Genomic DNA, 27,462 nt, shown 5'->3' on the forward strand with positions numbered 1-27,462 from the left:
TTAATAATTTCTTTCTTTCTTATTTCATATCTTAAGTGAAGCTGGTGGTATCGTAATATTTAAGGTTAGTCCTTACTTCCTTGTCTTATTACATTTTAGTTAATTTGTACTTTTTACATATTTTTTCAACATATTCTTTCTTCTGCTATTATGAGTTCACAACAAATGACATTTCTATGCGCACAGTGACTAATTTGATTTGCTACTGACCGAGCATTATGCTCACACAAAGAGTAGTTAAACAAAATAGAATAAGAGGTAGCTGAAGTCGGCCGGAATAGCAGATTATATGTAGAAAACATGCAGCAGATGATAAAAACAAAATAGTGAAAATTGCTATTTATATTTCACTGCTACCACTCGTAATGCTAGTATTAAAAGTATAACAAAAAAACCAACGCTTTCGGGTTGTGCTAGCGTCAAAGATATCGATTTGCAACGGTTCATTTTGTGTTAGATTAGTTGAGAGATTTAATAAAGTTAAAGGTAGCAAACTCTTGGAATATAGACTGAGATATATTGCGACTTTCTTCTAAGCAATATCTATAAATGGTAGAAACACTGGAAGAGAGAACCCAACGAGGAAACACATAGGTGCCATAGTTCGGATGTTTCGGTCCTTAAAGGAGTTTTAGTGAAGTTTGTTTTCAATCTATATAAGTCTAATAAGCGAAAAGCGTTGTCCAAAATCTAAGTCTTTGATCTTTTTTACAAAAATAACTGATAAATTAAAAAGAAAGTTTTCATATTATTTTCTATGTTTTTCACTATAGTTCTTATAGAGATTTATGCGCGTGAACCAAACCACCTGTGTGAAGCATCTTAAAACTGGGTATAACTACAGCACTTATATACATATGTATGTAGTATTTGCGAGATTCTGTAAAAAGAAATGCGAAGACCTCACTAATAAATTTACGAAGCATAGAAGAAATATGAAGTGAAAAATGCGAATAAACAAAGAAGTAATCGTGCAATAATAAATAAAAGTCAACTCAACTGTCAAATTTAATGAAACTCATTCTAAATGTACCGGTATTACTTTATTAGTTTGTTGGTTTGTCCGTTTTGCTCAGAAAATAGTAAGAGAATGCAAGTTGTCTGCTTAAGGACTCACATTTAATCAACTATGAAGGCATTTTAACGACTAACGGGTCTATTCACAATGGAAATTGATGGTAATACGGTGAAGTAGATAATGTAAGAGTAGGAATATGCAGGAGATGATAAGTTCAAAGTCTTAAAGGAATATAACATACATAATGTGCATTAAAGAAGTTACAAATTTTGTTGGATAATTATGCTAAATTTGTTGTTGGGCACAATAACGAAACCATTTTTGTTGGAAATGCTTTCAGATTGATAGAAGTAGTCTAAATAGATGATAAAAAGAAAACAGTTTTCAAATAAGGAGGCTTTTTTTCTGCACAAACTGCTGCTCAGTTAAGCATTATTTAATCAGTAGAGCAGTGTGTGTAATTCGAATTAGGGGTCTCTATTATTAGTTTGCTTCTACTATTAAGTTTGCCAGAAGAAAACGTCAGACACCCATAAAGAATATATATATATGATCAGCATGTCCGTTAATCCGTCTGTCTGTCTGTATATAAGGGAACTAGTTTTTGAAATATCGATCACGTCCGTTTCTTCGTAAGAAGCTGCTCATTTGTTGAAACCGTCTATATCGGACCACTATGGCATATAGCTGTCATACAAACTGGCCGATTAAACTAAAGTCCTTGTATGGAAAACATTTTAATTTGACAAGATATCTTCACAAAATTTGGCATGTTATGTTGCTCAAGGTAACCGTACAATCTTCGAACAAATTGTTCAGAATGGACCACTATATTATAGCATATAGGTGTCAAAAAACTGAAAATCCAAATCAAGTCCTTTTATGGAATATTTGTTTAAGGTATTATCGGTGGGGCGGAACCGAACCTAATTTTTTTCTTGAAAATCGAAATCGAAAATCTTTCTATTTGATATATGGGGGTAAGGGAATTATTGATCCGATTCAACCCATTTCTGACATACAGACGTACTTTTATCATAAAAGGATTTTCTTTTAGTTTGTATAATATGTCTTACAGATTGACCGATATTTTCGATAAAAATTTTGCAATAGGAACTACATATATAGGAGCTTAAATAGTTTTGGTATGATTTGGAAAATTTTCGGTCGTAAAATGGCACAACTCAAAGGAACTATTTATTCAAATTTGTATCCGGATGCATTGATTGGTTCTTGATTTGTATACTGGAAAGTGAAAAAATCAGGTAGAATTTAAAATTGTGTCTTATGGGAAGTAGGTGTGGTTTTTGTATGATTTTGTCCATTTTCATATTTTAATGTAGGAATTTAGGGATAATATTACCTACCAAATTTGGTTGATATCGGCGGAGTAGGACCCGAGATATGGGGTTTCACCCAACGCCGTTCGACATGCTGACAGTTTTACATACATATAGACAGGGGTTATTACAGAAGATTTACTAAAGAGCCTTTAAAAAATGTCAACTAAAAAGGGAAAACGAACTGGCTTTAACTAATGACCTCTTCATTGCCTATCTGAAGATGAGTGAAAAGATATACATTTCCAAGGTCACAAAATGGCATCTCATAATTAAATGTATATAAGATAAATGAGTTTTTCAGTATAACCCAGCATTTTTTACAAATTTCATTTCATTTCCAACAGCACAATATATTCGTTACTTTTGCAATCTTAGCGCGTACCTTCTGGAAGATTATTTAATAACCTAACCTTGTGTCACGTCTGATCAATCGTTAAACACTTTATATTCCAACCACATCGCCGTATCTATTGGCATAACTTTTAAACATTTACATGCAAACAAGTCACATATACAATTACATACAAGTATATTGTAACTCTGGGTATGTGTGTGTATGTTGAGAGTCCTCTGTAATCGCTGCAACTGTTTGTCGATTGCCTTTTACCTTTGTGTTCAACAACTTGACATTCCGAACCGACTGTCAACGATGTAAACAACTTCAAAATGTAACGTTTATTGAATTGGTAAATCGTTTGAGGAAAAACGGTAAATGGGCGCACAATGTTGTCGACCAAATTAATGAAAGCATTTTGCACAAATTAATTTCGTAAAGGATTAGTAATACACACACACACAAACTGACAAACATAGATACATACATATGTGGCTATGAAGGACAAAGAAAGCAGATGTGAGATGTGCTCATTAGCATAACATGGCTAAGCAACCGCATGTAGACACGGGCTTCAAAGCAAACTCACACACACACTCACACATAGCAGCAGGGAAATAAACAAATTCCTGCTTGCACAAATACAAGCGAGCAATCAGCTATGAATGCAAGGAGTTGGAGACCAAACAAATGAAAGACGCACGGCAATAAATATATACATAGTATGTAAATACGTATGTGTATATGTGTACAAATATATGTTTTGATGCTGCTATTTGCGTACCGAATTGAAATTTACGTAAATTAGCATTAATTAATCAAAGCAGCAAATGAATTTGAACTGAGAAATTTCAAAATTGCAAAGCGACTCCGTCCAGCCCCTCAGCATATTTACATTTGTCTACAAATAAACGTATATATAAATATATACATGTTTACATGCATGTGTGTGTATTTACCTGTGGTGCACTATTGATGCTCCAAATCAACAAACAGCATTAAACAACAACAACACAGAGTACAAATACAAACGCATAAAGCCAAAACTCCAATTGAAATGGCAGCTGAAACAGACTGGGTAAGTGCACTGAAGCTTATTGCTGCCAAGTAGGCGAAATATACACACACATGCAACGTATTGGCAACACTCCCAGCGTCATGTCAAATGTGAAGAGCAGCAATAAGCGTTTGAAGTAGCATTTGGTAGTGCCAAGCAGCTTCATTGATTGCCAAATGAACCAGAGCAAGGTGATATGTGCGACGAGCAGAATAGCAATGGTTGGACTGTAACCCTGGTCAAAGGTGTGTTAAGAAGTTAATACAATAGTGAAAATGATGTTGGATAACGGACTAAGATTGTTAGGGTGGAATGCGAAATGTGCTTAGTTTCCTAAAAGTTTGATAACTTGTTGCCATTTTGAAGGTAATTTCATAATGAAAATCTCATAGAAACCCTCATCCCTATGGGCAAAACACTGGGACAGTTGATTTTCACAATCTTCTTTTGAGGCAAATTTTTCACCTGCAAAATCATTCGACTTAGTTAGGAAAAGGTAGTAAACATTTGTTGCTAGATCCGGACCCCCCTAACGAGGTTTCTTAGCTTCTAGCGAGTCACTATCAATGTATGTGACTTGTCGTCGTCCTGGTGGAACACAACTGCGCTTGCTTCTAAATGAAAAGTTTGACCGTAGATATTCATTTTAAAGTACAATAAGTATCACCGGCTTTGGTTCTTATTTGCATCTCATACTAAAAAACGTCCAAATCTTATTTACCATATGTTATGTAATAATGCACGATTGTAATATAATGCACGATTATACACTATGACAATTTAATCACGCTAAATTGTGTTCTAGTGACTTTTCACGTTTACTTAGTTCACAACATGTAAGTGGCTGCCATAGAGTGGTCTTTATTCACTCCGATAGTTGAACTTGTACACTGCTTATTTCGGTTTACTAGTGGATGGTTGGGCATCAGAACAGCTCAGCATGCATTGGTCAACTATTAGGTTTTTCTGGTCCGGAGTAATTCGAAAGAGGTCTAGTGAGCTCTTCGCCGTTAGAAAAGTCCATCTTTCATTGGTTGTAGGAGTTTTAACTTAATACTGTCCGATCGGGATTTATGCAGTAAAATTTAACATTTACCAGAAGCCAATTGCATAAATCGCTTGGAAAAATATGAGATATAATCTTTCTTCTCGAATATTCCGAATCTTTTCGCTAAAACACCTCGAAACTTATACTTCTATACATTCTGGTGAAATAGCGGAAATATATACATATAAAGCACTTTGCAGATTTGTGATAGGTTCAAGGTGTTTTGTCAGCTACACAAAGGACTGTCCATAGCACCGTAAGTGTGATCCACCTAATCTTTAGGGATTAGAGATCTAACATAACCCAAGTAGTTTACAACACAAATTCTACTTAATAAGGTGTTCAATTTGGGTATAAAAATTTCATCACAAGTTGACTTAAAGGGAAATAAGTATAGTTAAAACAAAAAAAAAAAAAATATGGTTTGAAAAAACTTTAAACTGAAAAGCGAAACAATAATTTCTTATATAAACTGACAGAAATGTTGACCGAAAAATACTTGTATTATTGTGAGAAAAGTGTGATGGCCTCGATATGCGAAAAATATGACACAAATCATCCCACGCTCATCCCCAAATGACTCATGTATTGCTCTTGTATGTTTAATATACCAGTGGAATAGAGCTAGCGACTTAGTTTTCAATTAAGTAGTATTTGTTGGTGTCCAAAATATTAATATATATTATTTCTTACAATTCTAGATAAAATAAACGGTTTTTTTCAGAAATATTTTAGACTGACATTATTGAGTTACGAATTATACAGTTTGGTTGAAAAGTTTCAGTGCTCGAAATAAAAAAATACTGTTTTTGGTACGAAATATATATATTTTATTTATTTTATTTAATCTTCCTTAACTTCAACACACGTATTCCAATGATCATCCAATAATTTTATGCCATCCCTATAATGACTTTCGACGAAAAACGCTTTCCACGAAAGAATTCTTTCAGGTTTCAGAAGAGGTAGTAGCCGCTGCGAGCAAAATCTGGTGAATATGGTAGATGCTCAAGCAATTCGTATTTTAATTCGTAGAGTTTTGTCATTGTTAAAACACTATTGTGAGCAGATGTATTGTCTTGATGAAAAATGATTTTTTTGTGCTGCAAACCAAGCCTTTTCTCACGTATTTTTTTATTCATCTGATCGAAAAGGCTACAATACTATTCAGAGTTAATTGTTTTACTTTTCTGCAGGTAATCAATCAACAAAGTTCCTTTTGCATCCCAAAAAACTGATGCCATAACCTTTGCTGATCGTTGTGACTTCACCTGCTTTGGAGCTGAACAACCAGCTTCAGTCCACTGTAGACTTTCTTGTTTCAATTTCGAAACATGGTGGTATAGATCCTAGTCTCATTCATAGTTGTGAAATGACGCAAGAAATCGGTTTTATTCTGCTAACAACACTCCAAATTATGCTGAGAAATTTGTTTTCGATACAGTTTTTGTTAAATCGTTAACGTGTGCGACACTAACTTTCCAAACAGCTTTTTCATATTTAATTCTCCATGTAAAATATGAAGTACTCGTTCGTCTGAGATGCCTATAATATTAGCAATTTCACGCTAAGTCAAACTGGGATCTTCACAAATAATATTATAAATTTGCTCAATCATTTCTGATGTGGTTCCGCGATATTTAATTTTTCCAAATTAAAAAAAAATAATATTTTGACACGTCAACATCAAATGGCTTGTAAGCAAAGAATTAATTGACAGAATGACTTGTAGCTTTGCATGTGTTCTCACGATAGATGTAACAATTTGAGAAAACAAAAAATTTGCTGCTAATAGTGATATTTCTTGGTGAGAGCTAGCAATTTTTTAACCTGTACATCAATCTTGATAAAACGTTATGACAATTATATTGAGGTACAAGTCACTACAGCTCTAATTAATGAGTTTTAAGTAATATGTATTAACAGTTTCGCCTCTAAATATGACATTTACTAAATACTTAAACGCAAGCATGTATATCAATCATAATCGATGAGTCTACAAAAATCTTTTTGCCGAACTTTTCTTAAGTTTTTCCATTATTATTATTGTTTCAATTTGTAAGTGCAAATTCTATCATTTTTATTATGTTGAGACCAGAGTAACATTTTATTTGACAAGAAGTTGCAAGTATGTTACATGCTTCAAAATTAAGACACAATTTCTCATTCCAGCGACAAAGTCGGTGGAAAAGTTTGCAAATTTCAATAAGGAACACGGCCAATTCCTCTAGACAATTGCCGAATTGCCTATGTCAGCCCGAATTGTATGCGGTGATGTGTTAACACAAGTAAGTAAATGCACTCAAATGTTTGCTGATTTTATTTCGCGTGCCGCAGATGCCAGGCAGGCAAGTTCTGCACTGAGCCATCTCCACACTACCGCCACTGTAATCACCAATATAACCAATTTACCAAAGCCACCACTGTCACTGACGAAAGTTACGTACACATGCACACACCCCCGTTTATTTGTATGCCTTAGCGCATTACTGAATTACGTAAAAGAAACTTTCAAAACTTCGCCGAGTCAATGGCGAAGGACCAAGTTTACGCAATACCACACCAAGATGCCTAAAACACCTTCCGTAAGCCTTGCTGGCGCTTGTAGAAACCTGAAATATATTTGAAAAAACCTCGAATATATTTATGTGGCAACAACAATATGCCAGCAGTCACCTTTTCGGCGGCCAAAACCGATTGTGTCAACTGTGTAGGCAAATAAAATTTGAAACGCAGACACTAAATCCACAAAGTCCAATTGAAAAGTTTTCGTGCAAGTAAAAAGTGAAGCGTACGAGTTGGTACGAGAAAAAGTTGACGTTCAGGAAATTATTGCCTGCGGCACACAGCCGCTTGTACCGTTGTCAGGCGTGCAGGCGTGCAGGCAGGTGGCGGCAGCGGAAGGCCTGCCCTGCGAACGAACGCCTGGTGGCATTTCGCCAGCGAGAAGCAATTAAATTTCTTAATCGTCGCGGAAACTGGACGCATCAATGAATTTCTTCAGTTATAACCTCATATTTTCTTTAGAAGTTTGTGTATATTTGTAAGTATGTGGGGGTGTGTAAACTTTAAAGTGTGGTCACAGCTGGCTGGAAGCATTTGTTATTGCTTTATAGCTGTTGTTGTGGCAAATGAAATATATCTATTGCTTAAACGAAATTGCAAACATTTTTGTAATATGCAAATCTAGGCGGTGAAATTTATTGAAATTCGCTATTTACATAATCGTCTAGAGGAATAAGACATGCTTACATAATTTTATTAAAAATTCGTTGAATAAAGCATCGGTACATAGAGAGCACTACATGCCGCTGAGGGGAAATTAATTAAAAAATATTGCTCGTATCTTCGTTTATTAAAAAATATTTTTGGTAATTTTATTTGATTGAAAAATATGTTTGAACCGCTCATTTCCAAAGCAATAAAACCAAAATCTGGACATTTCATACATGTACACCTGGTATACGTATAACATATATCTATATTTTAAGGACTTAATTGGAATCCTTAAAAAGTTCAGATTTAAATTACCTCCAGATATTCATATCACCATTTCTCAGTTAAGGCAGACTTCTTATTGTCAAAAGGGTTGATACCAATCTGAAATTTAACGGAGTTTTAATGAACTCGGTGAAAAGAAGATTCGTGAGGAATCTAACACAACGTTTTCATTCCCTAGTAGAGAAGAATTGATCAATAGTTCAGTGATCGACAGCTCCAACGGTGAAATCTTCATATTCACCAACGGTTCAAAGGGCTCAGCTTCTGTAGTAGTCCATACGCAGAAGGTAGCTTCAAACTAAAGACTACAACTCAGTATTGGTATAAGTGGGCTTCTGCTTTAACTAGCAAGTCCATAAATCTTCTAGTGGACACTCACGCCGCAATTAAGGCTTTCCGTAACGCCAATACTAAGTCTCATTGCGTAAGGTTATGCAAACAGGCAATAACTAAACTCTCAGTAGATAATTCGGTTCATATTATCTGGGTATCCACTCTTATAGAAATAAAAGGTAACGAAAAAGCAGACGTATTAATCCGTTCGGTGGCAGTTGGGAACACAATTCTTTTAAGCTATTTACAGAACATTCAGTTCCTTTAAGGTTTGTTTGAAGCAATGGTCCCTAGAGAAACACTTCAGGCTTTGGGCATACCAGAAAGGTATTTTGGGGTTGTGTTAATGGTGAACAGACCATAAAGCTTCTCTTTCTATTCAAGAATACACTTTAACATTGTAGGGATCATCACAGTACAGCTACTCTTAAGATTCTACATTCAAAAAACTGGATAAGTGGATTTTGCGCAGAGCATGCGCGGAGGATCATGTGGCGCTGAAACATTATCTTTGTGAATGTCCAGCAATCTGCCATATGAGACGAGATATATTCCACAGCTCCCAATCCTCTAACTTAAGAGACATTGGTCAATTAAAGTGGAAAAAATCCTCCTTTATTATCAAATTCACTGAATTGCTGGATACAGATTAATTTGGTTTGGTCTCTCTTTGCAACCAAACAACCTAGGACCGAGCGGTCTATGAAAATTGGTTACCAAATAAGCCAAATCGGGGACATACTTGTATTGACTTAAAACAAACCAATTTGGAAAGCAATTTAAAAGTACGTATCTGATCTCTCAGCCCTTCTGTCCAACTTCACTGTGATGATAAAATCACTAGTTCTTACACATTTGATTAAAATCATAAATTTCTTCTCAACTACTTCCCTCACGAAGACTTTCAATCAGCACAAAGTCAAAAATTACTTTTTAATAATTTTCATATACATATAATTGCATTGCTTCTTAACTTTACACAGTCAAATTGATGAGCAAACTAAAACAATTCGTTAACTGCTGCCTGTCGAACAAGAAATCACAGCAAAAACCACAAACTACAACTGATGGAAAAATTATAACTCAATCTGCGGATAGTTTCGGGCGTGTGCAAAACGAAAAGTTGCAAGCAAAACGCTGCGAGAACAAATTTAATTAAAATGAAATTCAATTTGCATTACAAATTAGCAAAAAGTAGCAAGAAAAAAGGACGCGCCATAAAATTTGAAATTTTTCAAGAAGTTACAATTTATATGCAGACATGACAGGCGGAATGAGAAAGCAAATTTTTTAGCACTGCGTGTGGTTGCAGTGCGTTGGCAACATATCTGTCAACGGGCGGCTTTTTGAAGGGGTGGCGGCTTTGCGCAGGGCTAACTCGTTGACCTCCACAACTCAAACGTCAACGATTGGCTTTTAGCTACGCGTCATTGCTTGAATATTTCCACTTTGTTTTCTTTACACTACTATTAGCCGAAATGAAATGAAATTTCGCAGATTTTATTGCTTATTTGTTAAATGGTTTGAAAAATTTAATCAAGCGTGTCTTTTGATATTCACGCAATGTAAAGGAAACGGAAATAGCGAAGAAATGGTGATGCTTGAAAATTCATTTTGTGTATATATTGTTCGATTGCATATACATATGTATGTGTGTATGGAGGTATTATTCCTTTCACTTTCGCTGCGCTGAATTTGTTATTTTCGTTATTTCCTGTGCGTCAGAGGTTATGTGCTGGATTATGGCGACGAAATTTCATTTTAATTTCACCTGTTCACACACACACACATAAAATATAAAATAAACAACAAAAAGTTACAAAATCTCTAAGGTACTACAATATATGGTATGCATATCTACAACAACAACAAATGTCAGTAATAACTATTAACCGAGTATACAATTTTACAGTAGCCAAAACCCCGCCCTTCAAAATAAATACATAAGTAGCATGAAAACCATACACCCGCTAAAAATTATTATATTTGCTTTATGAATTAATAAAAGCGCACAGCAATTGCAAAAACATTTTCGCAAGCTGACTCTACTTGTACAACTCTACAATTATATTGTTTTCATCACAAGAAAGCGCGACACGCGGTGAAAGTCAAAGTCTACACTGTGCAACATTTTGAGTGAACTTATTAAATTTTTTACAACATATTTAACAGGAATTTTCACTTTATATGCAAACATATGAAATGCTATAAACAAAATTTAATGGCAACAATGTGGGTAAATGTTGCAGCAACACACACACAAGCGCTCACATGCGCACGTTGATTTTATTTTTCTTTGTTGTTGCTATGTCGCCTGATGGCTGAGAAAATTGGCACAAGATGTCATCGAACGCCCCACTGCGCTTGGCTTGCTTTTCTATTATAAAATATTTTTCAAACCAAATACCATACATACAAGCACATACGTTTGAACCTGATCCGCTTGGCCGACTGCCGTGAAGGTGTTGTGCAGTATGCATACAAACAAGTACAAGTATGTAACATTGTGAATATTAGTAAATATTCAGTTATGCTTATTTTACGAACAAGAGAAAAAATTAGTCAACTTATTATATGGTTTTTGTGTTCAAAATGTTTCTTCTGTAACCATGGAAGTTAGCTAATAGTACCGATACAAAAGTAAATGCATTAATTTGCCTGTTACTAAATGTTTTGGGTACATCTTTATACCATCTGAGGTGAGTCCTTTCAAGGGACACATAGTAGTCAAACTCTCCATAGTATGATGCTGATAAATCTGATCAAATTTGGCCCAAACTGTCAAAAAAAAAAAAGTGAAACTTGGTACAAATGTTCCTTGGCATCATAAATGGTCGGTATTGTAGATGTGCATAATCGGACTGCTGTCACGCCCACAAAACGCTAATAATTGAAAAAACTATAATAAATTCCCATAATTAAGCCGCAAATTAAGATATAAAAATATTATTTGGTACAAAGAATTACATTAATGACGGGCACATCTGGGCTAAAACTCTTTAAATAGTAGGCATGGCCAGAACCCTTCTAGACTTAATGCATAGCATATACCAAATCACTCAAGCTTTATCACTGAAATTTGCACAGGATAAATACTTTTAACATCTCTTACGACAGTGTGAAAATAGCTGAATTCGAATGGTAACCCCATCCACTTCTCATATAACGGTTAAAAACTACTAAAATGCGATAAATCAACATATAAATGTATCAGAAACATAAAATTTTACACTTGAGATGACACAAGAGAACTTAATAGAAGCCGGTATCAAAATTGTACGAAGGGTGGGTGTTGCACCGCCCATGCTAATGTTAAAACCCATATCTCGGGACCTGCTGGACCAATTTCGACCAGATTTTGTATAGACCACTATTCTGCCATTTCTATAGTGCATAGGCGAATTCGAACAAAAGCCACACGTACTTGCCATATAACACAATTTTAATTTTCATCTGATTCTTTCACTTTCCAATATACAAATCAATCGCCAATAAATATGTATATCGGGATTCAACCTCAGGTATAAAAATTGTCTTAATCGGACCATGTGACTGTTCAAGCCCTCAGATACCGAAGATGTCGCCCTCAATGCCAATAGCTGACTTCTTACCGAAAAGAATTTGAGGGTTATACTTGAGTGGGGTTATATCAGTCTAGGAATTTCAAAAAATCGATTTTCTAGCTTAAAGTATCATTCAATTGATAGAAAATAAAATGATTGAAAATGAAAAAAAAAAAATCTTGTTCAAACCGCTGTGGTCTCGAAGCGGTCGGGTTAGTTATTGTTGACCGCAAAACTTTTTTTCGAAACTGGAGACCATCACACGCTTGAAATGTTAACGGTAGCTTTACAATAACAATGAAATTGCAATAATTTACTGAACATGTTTTAGGTTATAAGGTCGTTATTTTGACAATTAAGTTTAGGAAGGTCAAGGAACTAATCTCGATAATATTTATGCTGCTTTAAGCCCAGTAGTCAACCTAACATTTATCCAAAAGCTACCTAGCATTTACTAACTTTTTCTTTTGACTCTAACCGACTACTTATGCATATTTATCCCCTTAAATGCAGACACCTGCTGGTGAAAATTAGAAAAATAATACCGTTTAGAAAAAGATGAAAATAAGAAAAACACAAGCTGAACAAAATGCAAAATCTGCCAAGCAAGAAAAATATAAACGTAAATGTGTTTATTAAATATGAAACGGAGGTATGAAAGACTGTCAAATTAGCTTTTGCCCTCATTTCGCTGTGAGGGAAGTGAGCGACAAATAATAAAACAACAGGTGTGCACAAATCAGGCGCAACGAATGTGTTTTGTCGTCTTATTAAATTTTTTGCCGCGTTTTCTTATGTTATTTTTAACATATTATATTTACAACGGTTTATGCTTTCTTATTTCTTATACAAAAGTAGGTGAAGAAGAAAATCCTGACTAGAATCGGGTGTAGAGCTATTAAGTACAAAATACGGGCTTATTCGGCTAAAATTGCATGGGAAAATATATTAGAATTTTGATTGCTTTTTACACCTACTACGAAGTGGAAGAAGACACAGGTAGATAGCAGAAGTGTTACCATATGTTAAGCAGGTTGAAAAGTCTTTAGCCTAATCGAGAGATTATTACTAACAAGGAACCTGTTTACTTTTCTTTGAGTACTAATCTTAGCTGTTAATAATACTGTTCATTTTTAATGACATTTCATCCAATCGTTCTCAAGTTAATAATCTCAAAGAAACCCTGCCTCTGAATATTGAAAAAATTAAATTTCATTTTATTTAATACAGCAAATGATGTCCTTCGTTCAGGTTGGCCACTAGCCGCAGTACCGCCAGAATAAAAGAGTGAACATTATGTTGGGTAACCGTAAATTTACGAATTTTTTCCATTGTATAATCTTTGAACGTGATAGTGCCGTATTCGACAAAAGCGAAAAACGCGTGCGAACGATTTTCTGAGCAAATTTGTTACAAAAGATGAAATATGGATACGCACACTCAACCTAGTCCAATTGGCTGTAGGTTGCCCGGTGAAAGCATTCCAAAAAGCCCGAAACCGATTTCGTGCGAGACTGTACATCTCCTTATATATCCAAGTTCTTGCTTACTTATTCTTCTCAGTGCAGGGTTGTCCTTTTTTTTTTTTTTGATAAACCATAAATATATCCTATAATCTTGCATCTGGAGTATTTAGAAGACTCTAACGTAATTTAACAATTACACTGACAGAATGATTGGTATATTGTAAGGAGGAACTGAACAAGTTTGTATACCCTGAACAAGGTATCGTAAATTTTCCACGAAGGAAACCAAAAAGGAGACGCCGGTGTACACATAAATGATCCAGAAGACGAGCTGAGTCGATGTAGCCATGTCCGTCTGCCTGTTGGTCTGTCTGTTTATACGCGAACTACGCAACTATTTTGCACACCTCCTTTTCTCCCTAAAAAGCAGCTCATTTGTCGGAACCGCCGATAGCTGACCACTGTAGCATATACATGGCCGTCATATAAACCGAACGATCAGAATCAGGTTTTTGTAAGTTTATTTGACAAGATATCTTCAAGAAATTTGGCATATATTATTGCGCAAGACAGGCCTACAATCTTCGAAGATAGGGTTTTGATGGGTTCGCTATAGCATATACCACTGCTGGCCTACAAACCGACCGGTGAAAGGCACATATCAGGTTCTTGTATGAAATTTCTTTTTTGTTTGTGAAGCGTATTCTAGCTTTGGTGCAACCGAAAATAACGGTTTTTTTTTTTTCTGTATGTCTGTGATAAGTAGTTTAGGGTTTAACCCAATTTTAAGAAACTAAAAATTTAAATTTTTAATTACATATGATTTTCCTTTATGATACCATTTTATAAAATACTTGCATTAAGAAACTTAACCAGCAGAAGTGCTAGGCATTTGGAGTGCTGGGTAAAGTTATTGCTAACAGTCTAAGCCAGCTACTCGTATCTCTCATCTGGGTAACTATTCACAGGAACATATGTGGAAATGAAAGATTTCACGAATTAATTAAAATCGGCTTAAATTTGAGCTGAAAAACTCGCACTAATTCAGACGTTATGACGAATTATGCCGTCAAGAAATCATATTTTCGTATTTGGAAAAGAGAATAAAAAAATTCGCACCAGGACAATGAACTTCACAGAACACTCAAACCGACTAAGAAACAAGATTTTAAATATTTTCTGCATTTGTTATTGTTGTTAATGCTTGTCACATCATCAACGGTATTAATTACACATTTACGCAGCTATTCACAAAGTATACACGTACTTCCTTTTGATAATTAATGACAATACTCAAGCAAATAAGTGTAATAAAATGAGGTGACCTCATGTTTATATATCATTGTCAAAGGAAATTATTATTATTTACATATTTACACATATCAAAGAATATTTCAGGATAAATATACATACATACATGACGCATGCAAATAAAGTTGCACGCACCATTACATACTTGTACTTAGATAGAGTATTAAGCCATTGATGCCATAGACAACAAGATGGAAAAATATTACTTTAGATACATATTTGTATGTTTAACATACATGTGTGTGAGTATGTGAAAATATATACCGTTGAATGCTTATTTACTGTTTCGTGTGATGGAATGATTGTCGCCATGCAACACCAATAGCCACACACATACACATAGACAGCTCTGGTGTGTCTGTTTGTAATCTCATTGGCATTCACACCAGAAGCCACAGTTAGCTAACGGCAGTTGCCTGCTGCTAAGCAAATCCTTAAGCACTTATAAGGTAACTTTTTACAATCAATTACCGCCAATCCTAGTCGGTGTTGCAAAAACATTTAAGATGCAACAGCAGCAACACTCGAGATGTCAATCAATGAGCTTGAGCTTTTAATACTACACATATAACATACATATGTAGCATATGTATGTACATATGTTTATGCCACAAGAGTGCTATGCAGATATGTAAACACTTAACTGTAAATACACAAGTTTACTGTTCCCGTTAGGGCTGTCGGTGCATTAATTTTCTCACACCTACACATACATAAATACATATATATGTACAAGTAGGTGGAAATATGCACATGTGTAAGTGTTTTTTGAAATCACACGTGTTTAGCTGTCAGTTGGCGAACAAATTGAATTATGTTGTAGATACATACTTATGTTGGCGAATGGCAAATATAAGAATATACTCAACCGGCTGTGGCATTAAGCTCTTACTGACTCCAAAGATGATGCCTGCGATGTTACTGATAAGAGTAAATGATTATGCTAAATTTGATTTGATTCGTTTTACGCTTCCATCAACTCGACATTACGCAACAACAACAATAAAAACAACAAGTAAGGAGGGCTAAGTTTGGATGTAACCGAATATTTTATACCCTCGCAAAGCAATGGTACACTCGTTTGAGAATTCTTTATATATTTTGCTTGATTTGCATAGTGGAGAGTGAAAGATTCAGATGGAGTTTAAAATGTTGTTATATGGGAAATATGCGCTTTTCCCTATAACATACTTGTAGAAATATGAGAAGAATATTATGTACCGAGTTTGGTTGAAGTCGGTTAAGCAGATACAAAGATATGGGTTTTCACCTTAAAGTGGGCGGTGCCACTGTCTGAATTTGTACGTGATTCCTGTTAAGTCATCTCATACTATCCCAGAGATAAAATTTAATGTCTCTGGCGTGTTTAGTGCTTGATTTATCGCGCTTTTAGTAGTTTTTAACAGTACCGTTATATGGGGAGTGTCCGCCGTTGTCACCCGATTTCACCCAATTCCACACTGTCGATAAAGGTGCTAAAAAAATTTGCTCCCAGTGAATTTTGTTATTATAGCTTTAGTGCTTTAGGAGCTATACACATTAAATGTATTAGGGGCCGAGACAACGCCCACTTTTAAAAAAATTTAAACTGCAGATGCCGTATTCCGTAATTTGATCCTGTATACCAAATAACAGTCTTGTATCTTATTGTGTAGCTTAGTTGTGTATTTGTTTTTGATAGATGATGTTTTGTGGGCGTGTCAGTGGTCCGATTACTCTCATATACAATACCAATCGTCTTACGGTACGTAGAAACATGTGTACCAAGTCTCATAAAGGTATTTCAATTTTTACTCAAGACGGACGGACAGACAGTAACTCGGATTTCAACTCGTCTCTTCATCCTGATCTATATGTATAACCCAATATCTAACTCGATTAGTTTTAGGTGATACAAACAACCGTTAGGTGAACAAAACTATTATATTCTGTAGCAACATGTTGCGAGAGTATAAAAGTCATTAACGCGCATTATTCGAGTTGTGCGCAAATTTGACTTAGACAAATAACTCTAATGCCGCTTTGATCCGAGTCAATTCTGCAGAAAAATCACACATTTGATTTAACTAAGCTCCATATGTGTATGAGCGTTTGTACTGCAAATTTTGTTATAAAGAAATATTGCAAAGGATTTCGGGAGCGAATTTGACGGAGTGAATTGAGCTTGCAAATATTCTAAACAGTAAGTGTATAATTTCAATTAGGTATATCAAATAAAAAAATCACTTTTGTGGTGGATTTTGGTATCTGTCAATGAAGCATTTATATTTAAAATTGTTACAATTAAATATCATATTATCTATTAATTTTTTGTTTCTTAATAATATAATATTTCTTGTTTAAAGCAAAGCCTTTGGGTTCTTATATAGAAGATTTTGTATATGTTTGACATAAAATATATAAAGTTATTGTTTTAATGTTTTGTCGAATATAATTTAGATCGATTTGGCTTTCTGTTTCATTTTGTAGAGAGTATGTTATTTGTAACTGTAAAATTTGATATCCTGAAAATACAATACAAGCATGTTAAAAAAAAATGGAAAATGATTTTTCGATAAATGTTGTTGTTTAAATCGTATACCATTTCCAGACAAGGACTTGGTTTTGATGGAACTATTTTTATGAAAGGAATATCCTCAGTGGTCCTATATCGGCGATTTCGAAAAATGAGCGGCTTCTTAGTAAGAAAGGACGAGTGCACATTTCAGATCATTATCGTATATAGATTTAAATATCCCCATAAAAAATTCAAATGATGTTAAATCACACGATCTTGGGGGCCAATTCTGATCACCAAAATGAGAGAGTACAAGACCTGGTAATATTTCATGCAGTAATTGAAGTTCACAGGCTGTATGACATGTGGCACTCATTCTTCATTAATTTTGAAATATTGTGCAATAAACAAGACACGTTGTTCTATCACGCTTCACTTTTACTAACCTTAAACTGTCAGCTGTCGAATTTTATTTTTTTTTTTAGCGTTGTCAATACTTTACTACATAAATGGCGGCAAATTTAAAGCTTGCGTTAATTTTGGAACACCTTTTACTTAAAAAAAAATTACTGACTTATTTTAAATTAATATTTCATGGACTTCGGCAAAAAGAGTTTGTGTGATTTGAATAATTGGACTTAGAAAATGAAAAGCAAGCCTTAGAAACCGCAAAAAGAGCGGAAAGCCAAAGATGAAACAAACCATTTTAAACACGTGAGAATATAGCTGGCTATGATCGGCACATAGACTTTTGGTGTGCCCTACTATGCCTAAATTTATACTGAGGTAGCGATGCTGACTGCCGCTTTGGCTATAAGAATAGCGCATCAACTAAATTATTGAATAAGTATTTAATAGATTATTCATAAACACTACTTCATATTGTGGTTCACTTAAAAACTCGATTTAAAGCATCTGGTTACTCTGTCTTCATAGCCACCTTAATTGTTTTCTCGCTAACTGTGGGGAACAATAAGAAGAACAAATCGAGAGCTTCTAATAGAAACTAGAAAGAGAAATTCAAATGAAATTAACATTTTATTATTGTTCTAGTTGTCAGAACAGTATTTTTTTGCAAAGTTTTTCGTTAAAGGACAAAAGTCAAAAAATCATCCAATTGACTTTTCTATGTTTGTAAGTAAACGGAAGATGAAAAATCTGGAAGAACTTTAAAAATAATGAATAAGGTTATACAAATAGATGAAAGCCACTCAGGCATGACAATTTTGCAAAACTATGCTTTTGAGCAAGACGATGAAGGATTTTATGTAAAATCTTTGTTCGAGTAAATTAGGAATGGCAAATCATCAGAGTTAAACGGACCTCTTTATATGTATACAAAATTTTATATCATATAAAAATTGAGTGTGAAATATGCATTATTCAGCACTCTTTCTAATATTTTAATTATTTAATAACTTCTATATAAAGCTTAGCGAATATAGTATATGCATGTATAACTAAATTTCCAACTACTATTACACTCCTTTTTTTGGAGTTTAACGAAAATGTAGTTAGAGCTTATAAAAAGTAAATCATATATGAGTTATGAATAAAGTGATATACTGGCACTTTTCTTATTTTATTACAATTCTTGTTGGATGCACCACAACTTTTGCTGTGACAACTGAGGTAACGCTGTCAACATGGTGAGATCAGTTGCCCTCAAAAATGTGTGACGGTTACATAACCTAGCTTTTCTCATATAATTCGTCCCTAAAATTTCTTCGTTTCTGCACACTAACTCCAAGTAAATACAAACATGTGCAGTTTGCGTCTAAAAGACACCCACAATATATTTATATGAGTGAATAAAGATTCACAGGTGTGAGTGAGTTGTGTTTGCAAATTTCAAATTCAGTTGGCATTTCATTTTCGGCAAATGTGGGCCAACTTTGTTGCAACTTTTTAATGGAATCGAGCATAGAAAAGATGTGTACAACTTTTTGTGCTAATTGGCTGCACTGCTGTGGCATTTTAAAAGCTTTTGAAAGCTAAAATTGACAGAAACTGGTTTGAAGGTTGGTTTGTTGATATTTTAAAAATCTCCGTATTACAATTCAGCTGGTGAATTTTGTGAAAGTTGGGTTTTGTGTGACATTCTGCTTATTATTGTACATTTATTTAATGAAATTAGGAATGCAAAATGTTTGCATTACCTAAAATAAATTACTACAGACCGTATTTATGGAATAGTTAAAGTGGTTTCGACGTAAAGTAATCTTTAGAAAAAATTATATAAATAAACATTTGAATAATAATCAAGAAGACAAAATTTCAAAATAAACTGAAAACTCAGGGATCATTATTATTATTTTTTTTTTTAATTTAACCAAGCTATAAACATGTGTACTTCTGCATTCAAATCAAATCGATATTTACAAAAAAATTTACTTTTATTCTTTATATTCCCTAACAGGGTATATTAAGTTTGGTACGATGTTTCTAATACCCAAAAGAAAACGTCAGAGACCCTACAAGCTATATCAAGATCAGCGTGACGAACTAAAAACCGTCGTCTGTATATATGCGAACTAGCCACTCAGGTTTTGTGATATCGAATGGAATGTGCACCCGTACTTTTCACACCGAGAAGCTGCACATTTGTTGGAACGCCCAATATCGGGCCACTGTAGCATATAGCTGTCATACAAGCTGAACGATCGGATTAAAGTGCTGGTATTGAAATATTTTTCATTTGACGAGATATCTTCACGAAATTTGGCATTTGGTATTTGCTATTACTTAAGGCAACGGTTCAATGTCCGAAGAGATTGTTTAAATCGGATCACTATAGCATACAGCTAACATACAAACTGAAGGATCGGAATCAAGTGCTTGTATAGACAACCTTTTGATTTAACGAGATATGTTCAGCATATTAAGCATGGATTATTGTTGATTAGATATTTATGTATTGTTGAAGGCAACAGTCTCAGATATTGTAGAGAATCTTTATATTTTGTCTAGCTTGTATTATAGCTTCGGTGGATCAGAATTTTTTCTTGTTATAAAATAAATGTCTATAATAATGCTTTTAGAGTATAAGCACATAAATATATATATTCATATTTATAATATACAATATTTTAATATTTTTGTTTCTTTACTAAAATTTGAAAATTTTTGTGCAAATATACATTTACAAAATTGTTTACAAAACATCTGGAACTACTTAATTATTTTACTCTAAATAAAGTATTTCATTAACTGAAAGTATTTCGATGATTTTAGAATTTTATTAGAAAAAGTAGACCTTTAAAGGAAGCAAAATATATTGAAATTCTGCATAAATTAAAAATTTCAAATGTTTGGTTCCAAATATATTGAAACTCTTTTTTAATTTAATTTTTTTTATATTTTTTAACTGCTGCGCTGTAAATAGCAATTTAATAAATTGTTGCTGTTTGAAAGAAAATATTTATGAAATTATTTATTGTAGTATTTAAAACTTAATAATATAGCTATTTCAGATTGCAATGTATAACTAAATCATTATTATTTTCAAATTTTAAAATATATGCAAGTATTTTTATATGGCAGATATTTATGTATGTAAGCATGTTATGTTCTATAAAAATAATTTTATACAAAAAATTATTCACTCGACTCACCTTACTTTTAGTGAGCGCTTATATGTACATATGCATATATACTCATGTAACACTCTTCTCTCAAAGTACAACAGTCTGCTCTCACTCTCGCTGCCATTTTGTAGAAGTGCAGTAAGCTGCGCAGTCCATTAGATTTTGCATAATTTTCGTTTAAGCCATAAACTACTTATTACTACCAAATATTGCTAAATATTTATCTCTATGTAGATAAACACTATAATATATACTTTTTAACACTTTTTATGCCAAACAATTAATATTAATAACATTAACACACTCTTCACATTACTTAAAGGCAACCGAAAGAGTTATGAGCTAATAAAGAACTGACTGGCAGAACTTCTCATGGGAAACGTATTAAGGATAAAGGAACTGGAACTGGAGTTGACTGGAAGTGGGCATCATAATGCATTAGGCCAAGCAGCAAATTGAGTAGCGCTCATAAGTATGCAACAAAAACTGACACATATTGGAAATAGGTAATTAAATAGTGGGATATTACAAATATATAGTATGCATATATGCAACACTCAAAAGATGTGAAATAGTGAAGGTTTTTTAAATAAGTAGGGAAGTACTATGTTCGGTTGGCATCTATTTTATTTTGTTGCTAATTTATTAAATTAGTTGAATATTTAATGGAAATATTACAATAGATAAATATTTAATAATAACAGTTTTATTTTACATGATTCTAGTTGCTAGTTACATACAGACGTTTATTATTGCTCTAATAGAATAGATAAGCGATTATATGGCACAAATTCCCAATCTGCAACATATTTATAGAGGAGCTTCTATAACGGTGCCCTAGTATCCCTGTATAATGTACTTTGGGATATTTTTGTAATGCTGCTTAACATCAACATGATGGCCATTCAAGGCCGTAAAGCTCACTTTTTTTAAAACTGTAAAAAATTAGAATATACTGTTGTATAAGGTTTGAGATCGAGAACTATGAGGCTATATGAGTTTATAAGAGAAAGTATTTAACATATTAGAACTTGAGGGGTATTCCAGTCTCAAGGAAATTTATTAATTTGAACTTGAACCATCGTGCGATTCGTATCGGAAAAACTGTTTAAGGTTTTATGTTACGCCCAAACCTGTCTAGTTTCCACTATACTAAAACTGCTATAATTTTGAAAATTATTTGAGTTTTAAAAAATCCTCTTTATGGGGATACATTCAAATATCTAAACTTTCGGAATATGCAAAAACAGATTTTTTCTTTCAAGTTTGGGACTAGAATGCCACCTTAAAAGTAACTAGGTTACAACTTGTACGGACCATCATTATTGTGCTGGACGCGTAGGGTATTGTTTTGATTCCGATTGCTTAGTTTGAATTTGACTACAGCCGATGAAGAGTGGTGCGTGCGCCTAGCGTGTGTTCATTGTTTATTGTTTATTCATTGTGTATTACGTAGATAGTAATGTCGTCACAAGCTCAAAAGCGAAAGCACAAAACACTGACAATTAAAGAAAAATGTGATATTTTAGACCGCCTAAATCGTAATGAATCTTTCAGTAGTTTAGCAAGTGAATACGGGGTAGGCCGATCTACAATTTATTTAAAAAAAACGACGAGAAGATTAAACAGTTTGTGTCAACTACTGACTGTGGGCCAGGCAAGAGACAAACACTCAGGAAAGCTGAACATCCAGAAGTGAAAGAAGCTTTATACATGTGGTTTCTTCAGGAAAGAAATAGGCATGCGCCCATTTCGGGATCCATGTTGGCAATGAAAGCTAAATATTTTTATAAAGAAATAACAAAAAAAGATGATTTTGTGGCTAGTAAGGGATGGCTAGAACGTTTCAAAAGTCGTCATGGCATACGTTTAATGACCATAACAGGAGAGAAACTTTCTAATGATGCCACCTACCTAGAGCCATTTAAATTAAGATTTTTGCAAAAGGTGAAAGATTTAAATCTTAACCCGTCACAGGTGTACAATACAGACGAATCAGGGCTTTTTTGGCGTTTGTTACCTAATAAAACTTTTGTTTCCTACACTGAAAAATCCGTACCTGGACGAAAAGTAAGTAAAGAACGTGTAACCATACTACCATGTGCTAACGCTGCGGGTACACACTCGCTAAAGATGGTGGTCGTTGGAAAATCTAATAAACCAAGTGCATTCAAAAACATTGATTTACCTGTACACTATTACTGACAAAAAAGTGCGTGGATGACAAAAGATCTTTTCAAAAAGTGGTTTGATGAATGTTTCGTTCCAGAAGTTAGAAAATGGTTGAAAGATCATAATTTTTCTCAAAAAGCGTTATTGCTTCTTGATAACGCTCCCGGCCATCCGTCTGAAAAAGAACTGACAACTAATGATGAATGCATCACTGCGATGTTTCTTCCGCCAAACTGCACTGCACTGATTCAACCCATGGAGCAGCACATAATTCAGTTTGCAAAGCAAGATTATAAGAAAAACCTACTTCTAAAAGCAGTATCAAAAGACCAGCCAATAGAAAAAACCGTAAAAGAATTTAACATGAAAGACTTGGTTTTTGCTCTTTGTCAATCGTGGAATGCATTACCTTCATCAACTATTACATCGTCTTGGCAAAAGTTATGGCCAGATATAGTCGCCAATCCTACCAACGATGCACAAATCAGTGTACCTTCGGAAGTCCGGAAAATTTGGAAACCTGGTGCCGTGGAATGGATAAAGAGGAAAAATTTTTTTTTGAAATGTCTGACGGAGATTATAAAAGAGATTTCTACACCAATAAATCAGGAAGATGATGACGAAGTAATTGCAACTACTCCGCCAGTGAAAGCACAAGATGCAATGAATGCCTTTGAGCTGGGTTTGCAATGGGCTGAAGAAAATGGTGCACCCTACAACGAACTTCTACTTTTGAGAAGACTGAGGGACAAAGCTTTATTCTCGCGCTTCAACAATGTGAAACAAAAAAAAAAATTAATGAATATTTGCATGCTTCTTAAATTACATACATAAATGTAGTTGATTCATAGTTTGTGATTATTTTAGTATGTATGAACATTTGTTTGTACAACATTATTTCCTAACGTAAAGTTATTGCGTATTTTTTGTACGTTTTATAGCATTAATGACGTTAATTTTATAATAAAACGTAAGTTCTCTATTGTGCTGTTTAATTTACTAAATTTGACATAATGTACATAATGAAGTAAGTATGATTTGTAATTCAGAGTACATTACATATATGTATTTATTATAAAGAATCATCATTGGATTTATAATTTGTCGGATTACAAGGTACTCTTTATAATATATTTCATATTTCAAATTTTTTGAAGTGATAACTTGAAGACCGGGGTACTTGGGGTAACATTTTTTTTTAAAGCCGCAAATTTGTCGAATTTTTGATTCTAGAAAACTTAGGAAAATATCATAATTTTTGACGAGAATTTTTTTTTGGATTTCATCCACGAGGAAGGCCAGAAGCACTGCAGTAGTGAGGACCTTTTTTAGCGCCGTTGGAGATCTCGTACAACTCAACTTTTTTTCAAAAATGTGTATTCTTTTAACATATATTATAAATAACTATAGTCTGAAAATCTCAAAACAATCGATACAGTATTTTTTTTTTGATTTCGTGACATAATGATCACCGTGTGGTAAGTTTATAAGGTGAAGATTTTAACAGATGCCAGTTGCATGAACTGCTTGGAAAAGGATGAGATACTATAATTGCTTCATGAATCTCACGCCTTTGCCAGAACAAGCCTAACATACCTCGGATCTCTCACTTTTAGACAACCAGATGAAGTAGCGGAAATAAAAATACAGTACCTAAACAGATTTTTGATAGGTTCAAAGCGCGTTGCCGAGAGTTAATATTGCAATTGCAAGAACTCTTATCTGGCTTCACAAAGTACTGTACAAGTACTTAGCAGTCTAATTGTGATCCCCGTAATAATAAGGCATCAGCCATCTAACCTAAAGTTTAGGAGCATATTTCACTATAAAATAGTTCACACTTCAGAAGAGAGCAAAATATTTGAATTTAAGCTTGAAAAATAATTTCAATCACATTAGAAAAAAAATACGAATAAAGCATAAAACATCGAATTCGCAATCTTCGCTCTACAAAATCCGCGCTGCCATAAAATAAGAACCCAATCGCGGTTTAACAAATTGAATTTAATGTTTCAATCAGCGCCACACACAATCAAAAAGAAAACACTCTATCATGCGGGTATAGACACATGGACATACATATATATGCTAGTAAAAGATTTCGTTTATTTGCCAATAGCCGATTGTTGGCTTCATATCAGCACGTTGGTGGCTGTGGCTGTGGCTGGCGAGCGTTGAACTGTCAATTTTGGCAGTGCGTTTAGATAACAAAGTTTCTGCGGGCGATTGGAAGACCCAAACTGAAATTGCCCGCTGTTCGAAGGATATGAGAGTAGACGACAAGTAGACGCTAGACAAGTATATCGCGTGTGCCGCTACTCATTTGTGATATGTTTGTCAACAAAAAGCAGCCAAAAAAATATAATGGAAAACAATAACAACAATAAGCGAAATCGGCAGCAAATTGCAATAACAAATGTTGTTGAAAATTGCCAACGCTGCTATTAGCAATGAAATCAAACAAAAAGGGAGTTCAAAACAATTGGCAATCTGCACATTGTCAGAAACAATAACAACAACAACAGCACATGTGACACTGGGGGTAAAAACAGTGGAAAAATCAACTGACATTTCGCGTGTTGCGTAGAAAAAACCATAGAAAGAATGTAACTGTTAAATCTCATATGTTACAACAACAACATTGGCATGAAATGTGCATTGGAAAGAAGAACGCAAGCTGAAAGCAAAATGAGCGCAGCCAAAATAAAAAATTGCTGTAAAACTTTACGACGCCAGCGGGCAAGTGAACCGAAGCAGAAATTTTGAAGTGAGAGAAAACTGAACTAGCAAATATAAGCAGCATTAAAAATAAAGTTTGACGCATGATTTCGGTAGCATTAGTTACTTAATACCCTTAAAGGTGGCATATGCGAAAAAAAAACTATATAAATATTTACTCATATATACATATATATGTGTAAATAATTAAATTGTTATTTTAACACCATTAAAATAATAAAAATTTTATGTAATTTTTACTGTTATTAACTTGCCTAAAAAATTGTTAAATACTTTTAAACTTATTTGCAAATTTTTGCTTTTGTTATTTTCGATTTCTGCAAATTTTAAATTAACAATTTTTTGCTACTTTTTCAAACAGATGGCAACGTTTTAAAATAATAAATTTGTATTTATGTGTTCCTAAAATTTAATCCATTGATTTTATTTTTCATCAATTTTTATATTGAAAAACTTTTTAGATAATTTTTAAAAGTGGCAACCTTGTTCAAAATTATGACGAAAGTTAACTCTGTGAAAGCATTGAAATTTTTGCCTTCTAAATTTTTCAAGATTATATTAAGTCCACACCAATTTCATTTCAACTCAGGTGGCAACACCTTAAAAAAAATAATTCTCTAATAAAAGTTTTTAAAAAACCTTCCATAAGATAAACATATTGTAAATATTTTTGTACGTATTTTCTGCTTGCACTTAATTTTTTATAAATTTGGTGTAAATGGCAACTTTTTTTATTTCTGGTAACATCATATATTTAAAAATTTACTTATATGCTTTATTTAAAAAACTTGGTGTGCATTTTATTATTAACATAAAATTTTTTGTATGTCTTTTTCATTTACAATTTAATAAATCTGGCAACCCTTAACGTTTGCAAATCTTACCATTTCAGGCTTGGGTTCATGAGGACTGTCATATGAGTCATAAAAAGTGATATTCTACTCAATTAATTGCAACACAGTTATTGTAAAAACTCAACAAAAGTTTATACAAAATAATTATTCTGCCATAATTGTATAACTGTTATCTTCTTTTGAATTTATATACAGGGGGTAACATTTTTTTTTTTTTTTCAGAAATAAGTATATATGATATATGTATTTTCAAAAATGTTATGAAAACCAATTAGAAAATTTAAATATGTATCTGTTAATAAAATATTTTTTTCGTTTTATCAAAAGAATAAACCACTTAAACAGTTGTAGCGCATTAAGACAAACATGTGGCAGCCACAAACTGACAATTGTCATACAGCAGCTATCGTTGTGCTAAAATTTCAACTTGACTCGAACGACAGAGTCGCTGATTGTCAACTACAGATAAGATAAATCACCACCACCACCAAAAACAACAACCACTTAAACAACAACACTGCTGCCCAAACATTCTTCGCTGCTCGTTAGCGGTGGCTAGCTGCCGCGCATTAAGCCAAAGGCGGTTCGCGCTTTCGTCGACTTCGTCAGCCAGCTCGTTGGTGTATGTTGTAGTCGACT

General features: G+C 33.8%; 1 long non-coding RNA gene across 1 annotated transcript; it reads left to right on the forward strand.

The window, feature by feature from the left end:
* Positions 1-17: 17 nt before the first annotated feature.
* On the forward strand, positions 18-26,914 carry LOC138857222 (uncharacterized). Its single transcript, XR_011396278.1, has 3 exons — positions 18-64; positions 21,381-21,564; positions 26,862-26,914. It is a non-coding gene; the product is annotated as an uncharacterized lncRNA (long non-coding RNA).
* The last annotated feature ends 548 nt before the right edge of the window (positions 26,915-27,462 follow it).

Source organism: Bactrocera oleae, chromosome 4, assembly GCF_042242935.1.
Source record: "Bactrocera oleae isolate idBacOlea1 chromosome 4, idBacOlea1, whole genome shotgun sequence".
Taxonomy (NCBI): Eukaryota; Metazoa; Arthropoda; class Insecta; order Diptera; family Tephritidae; genus Bactrocera; species Bactrocera oleae.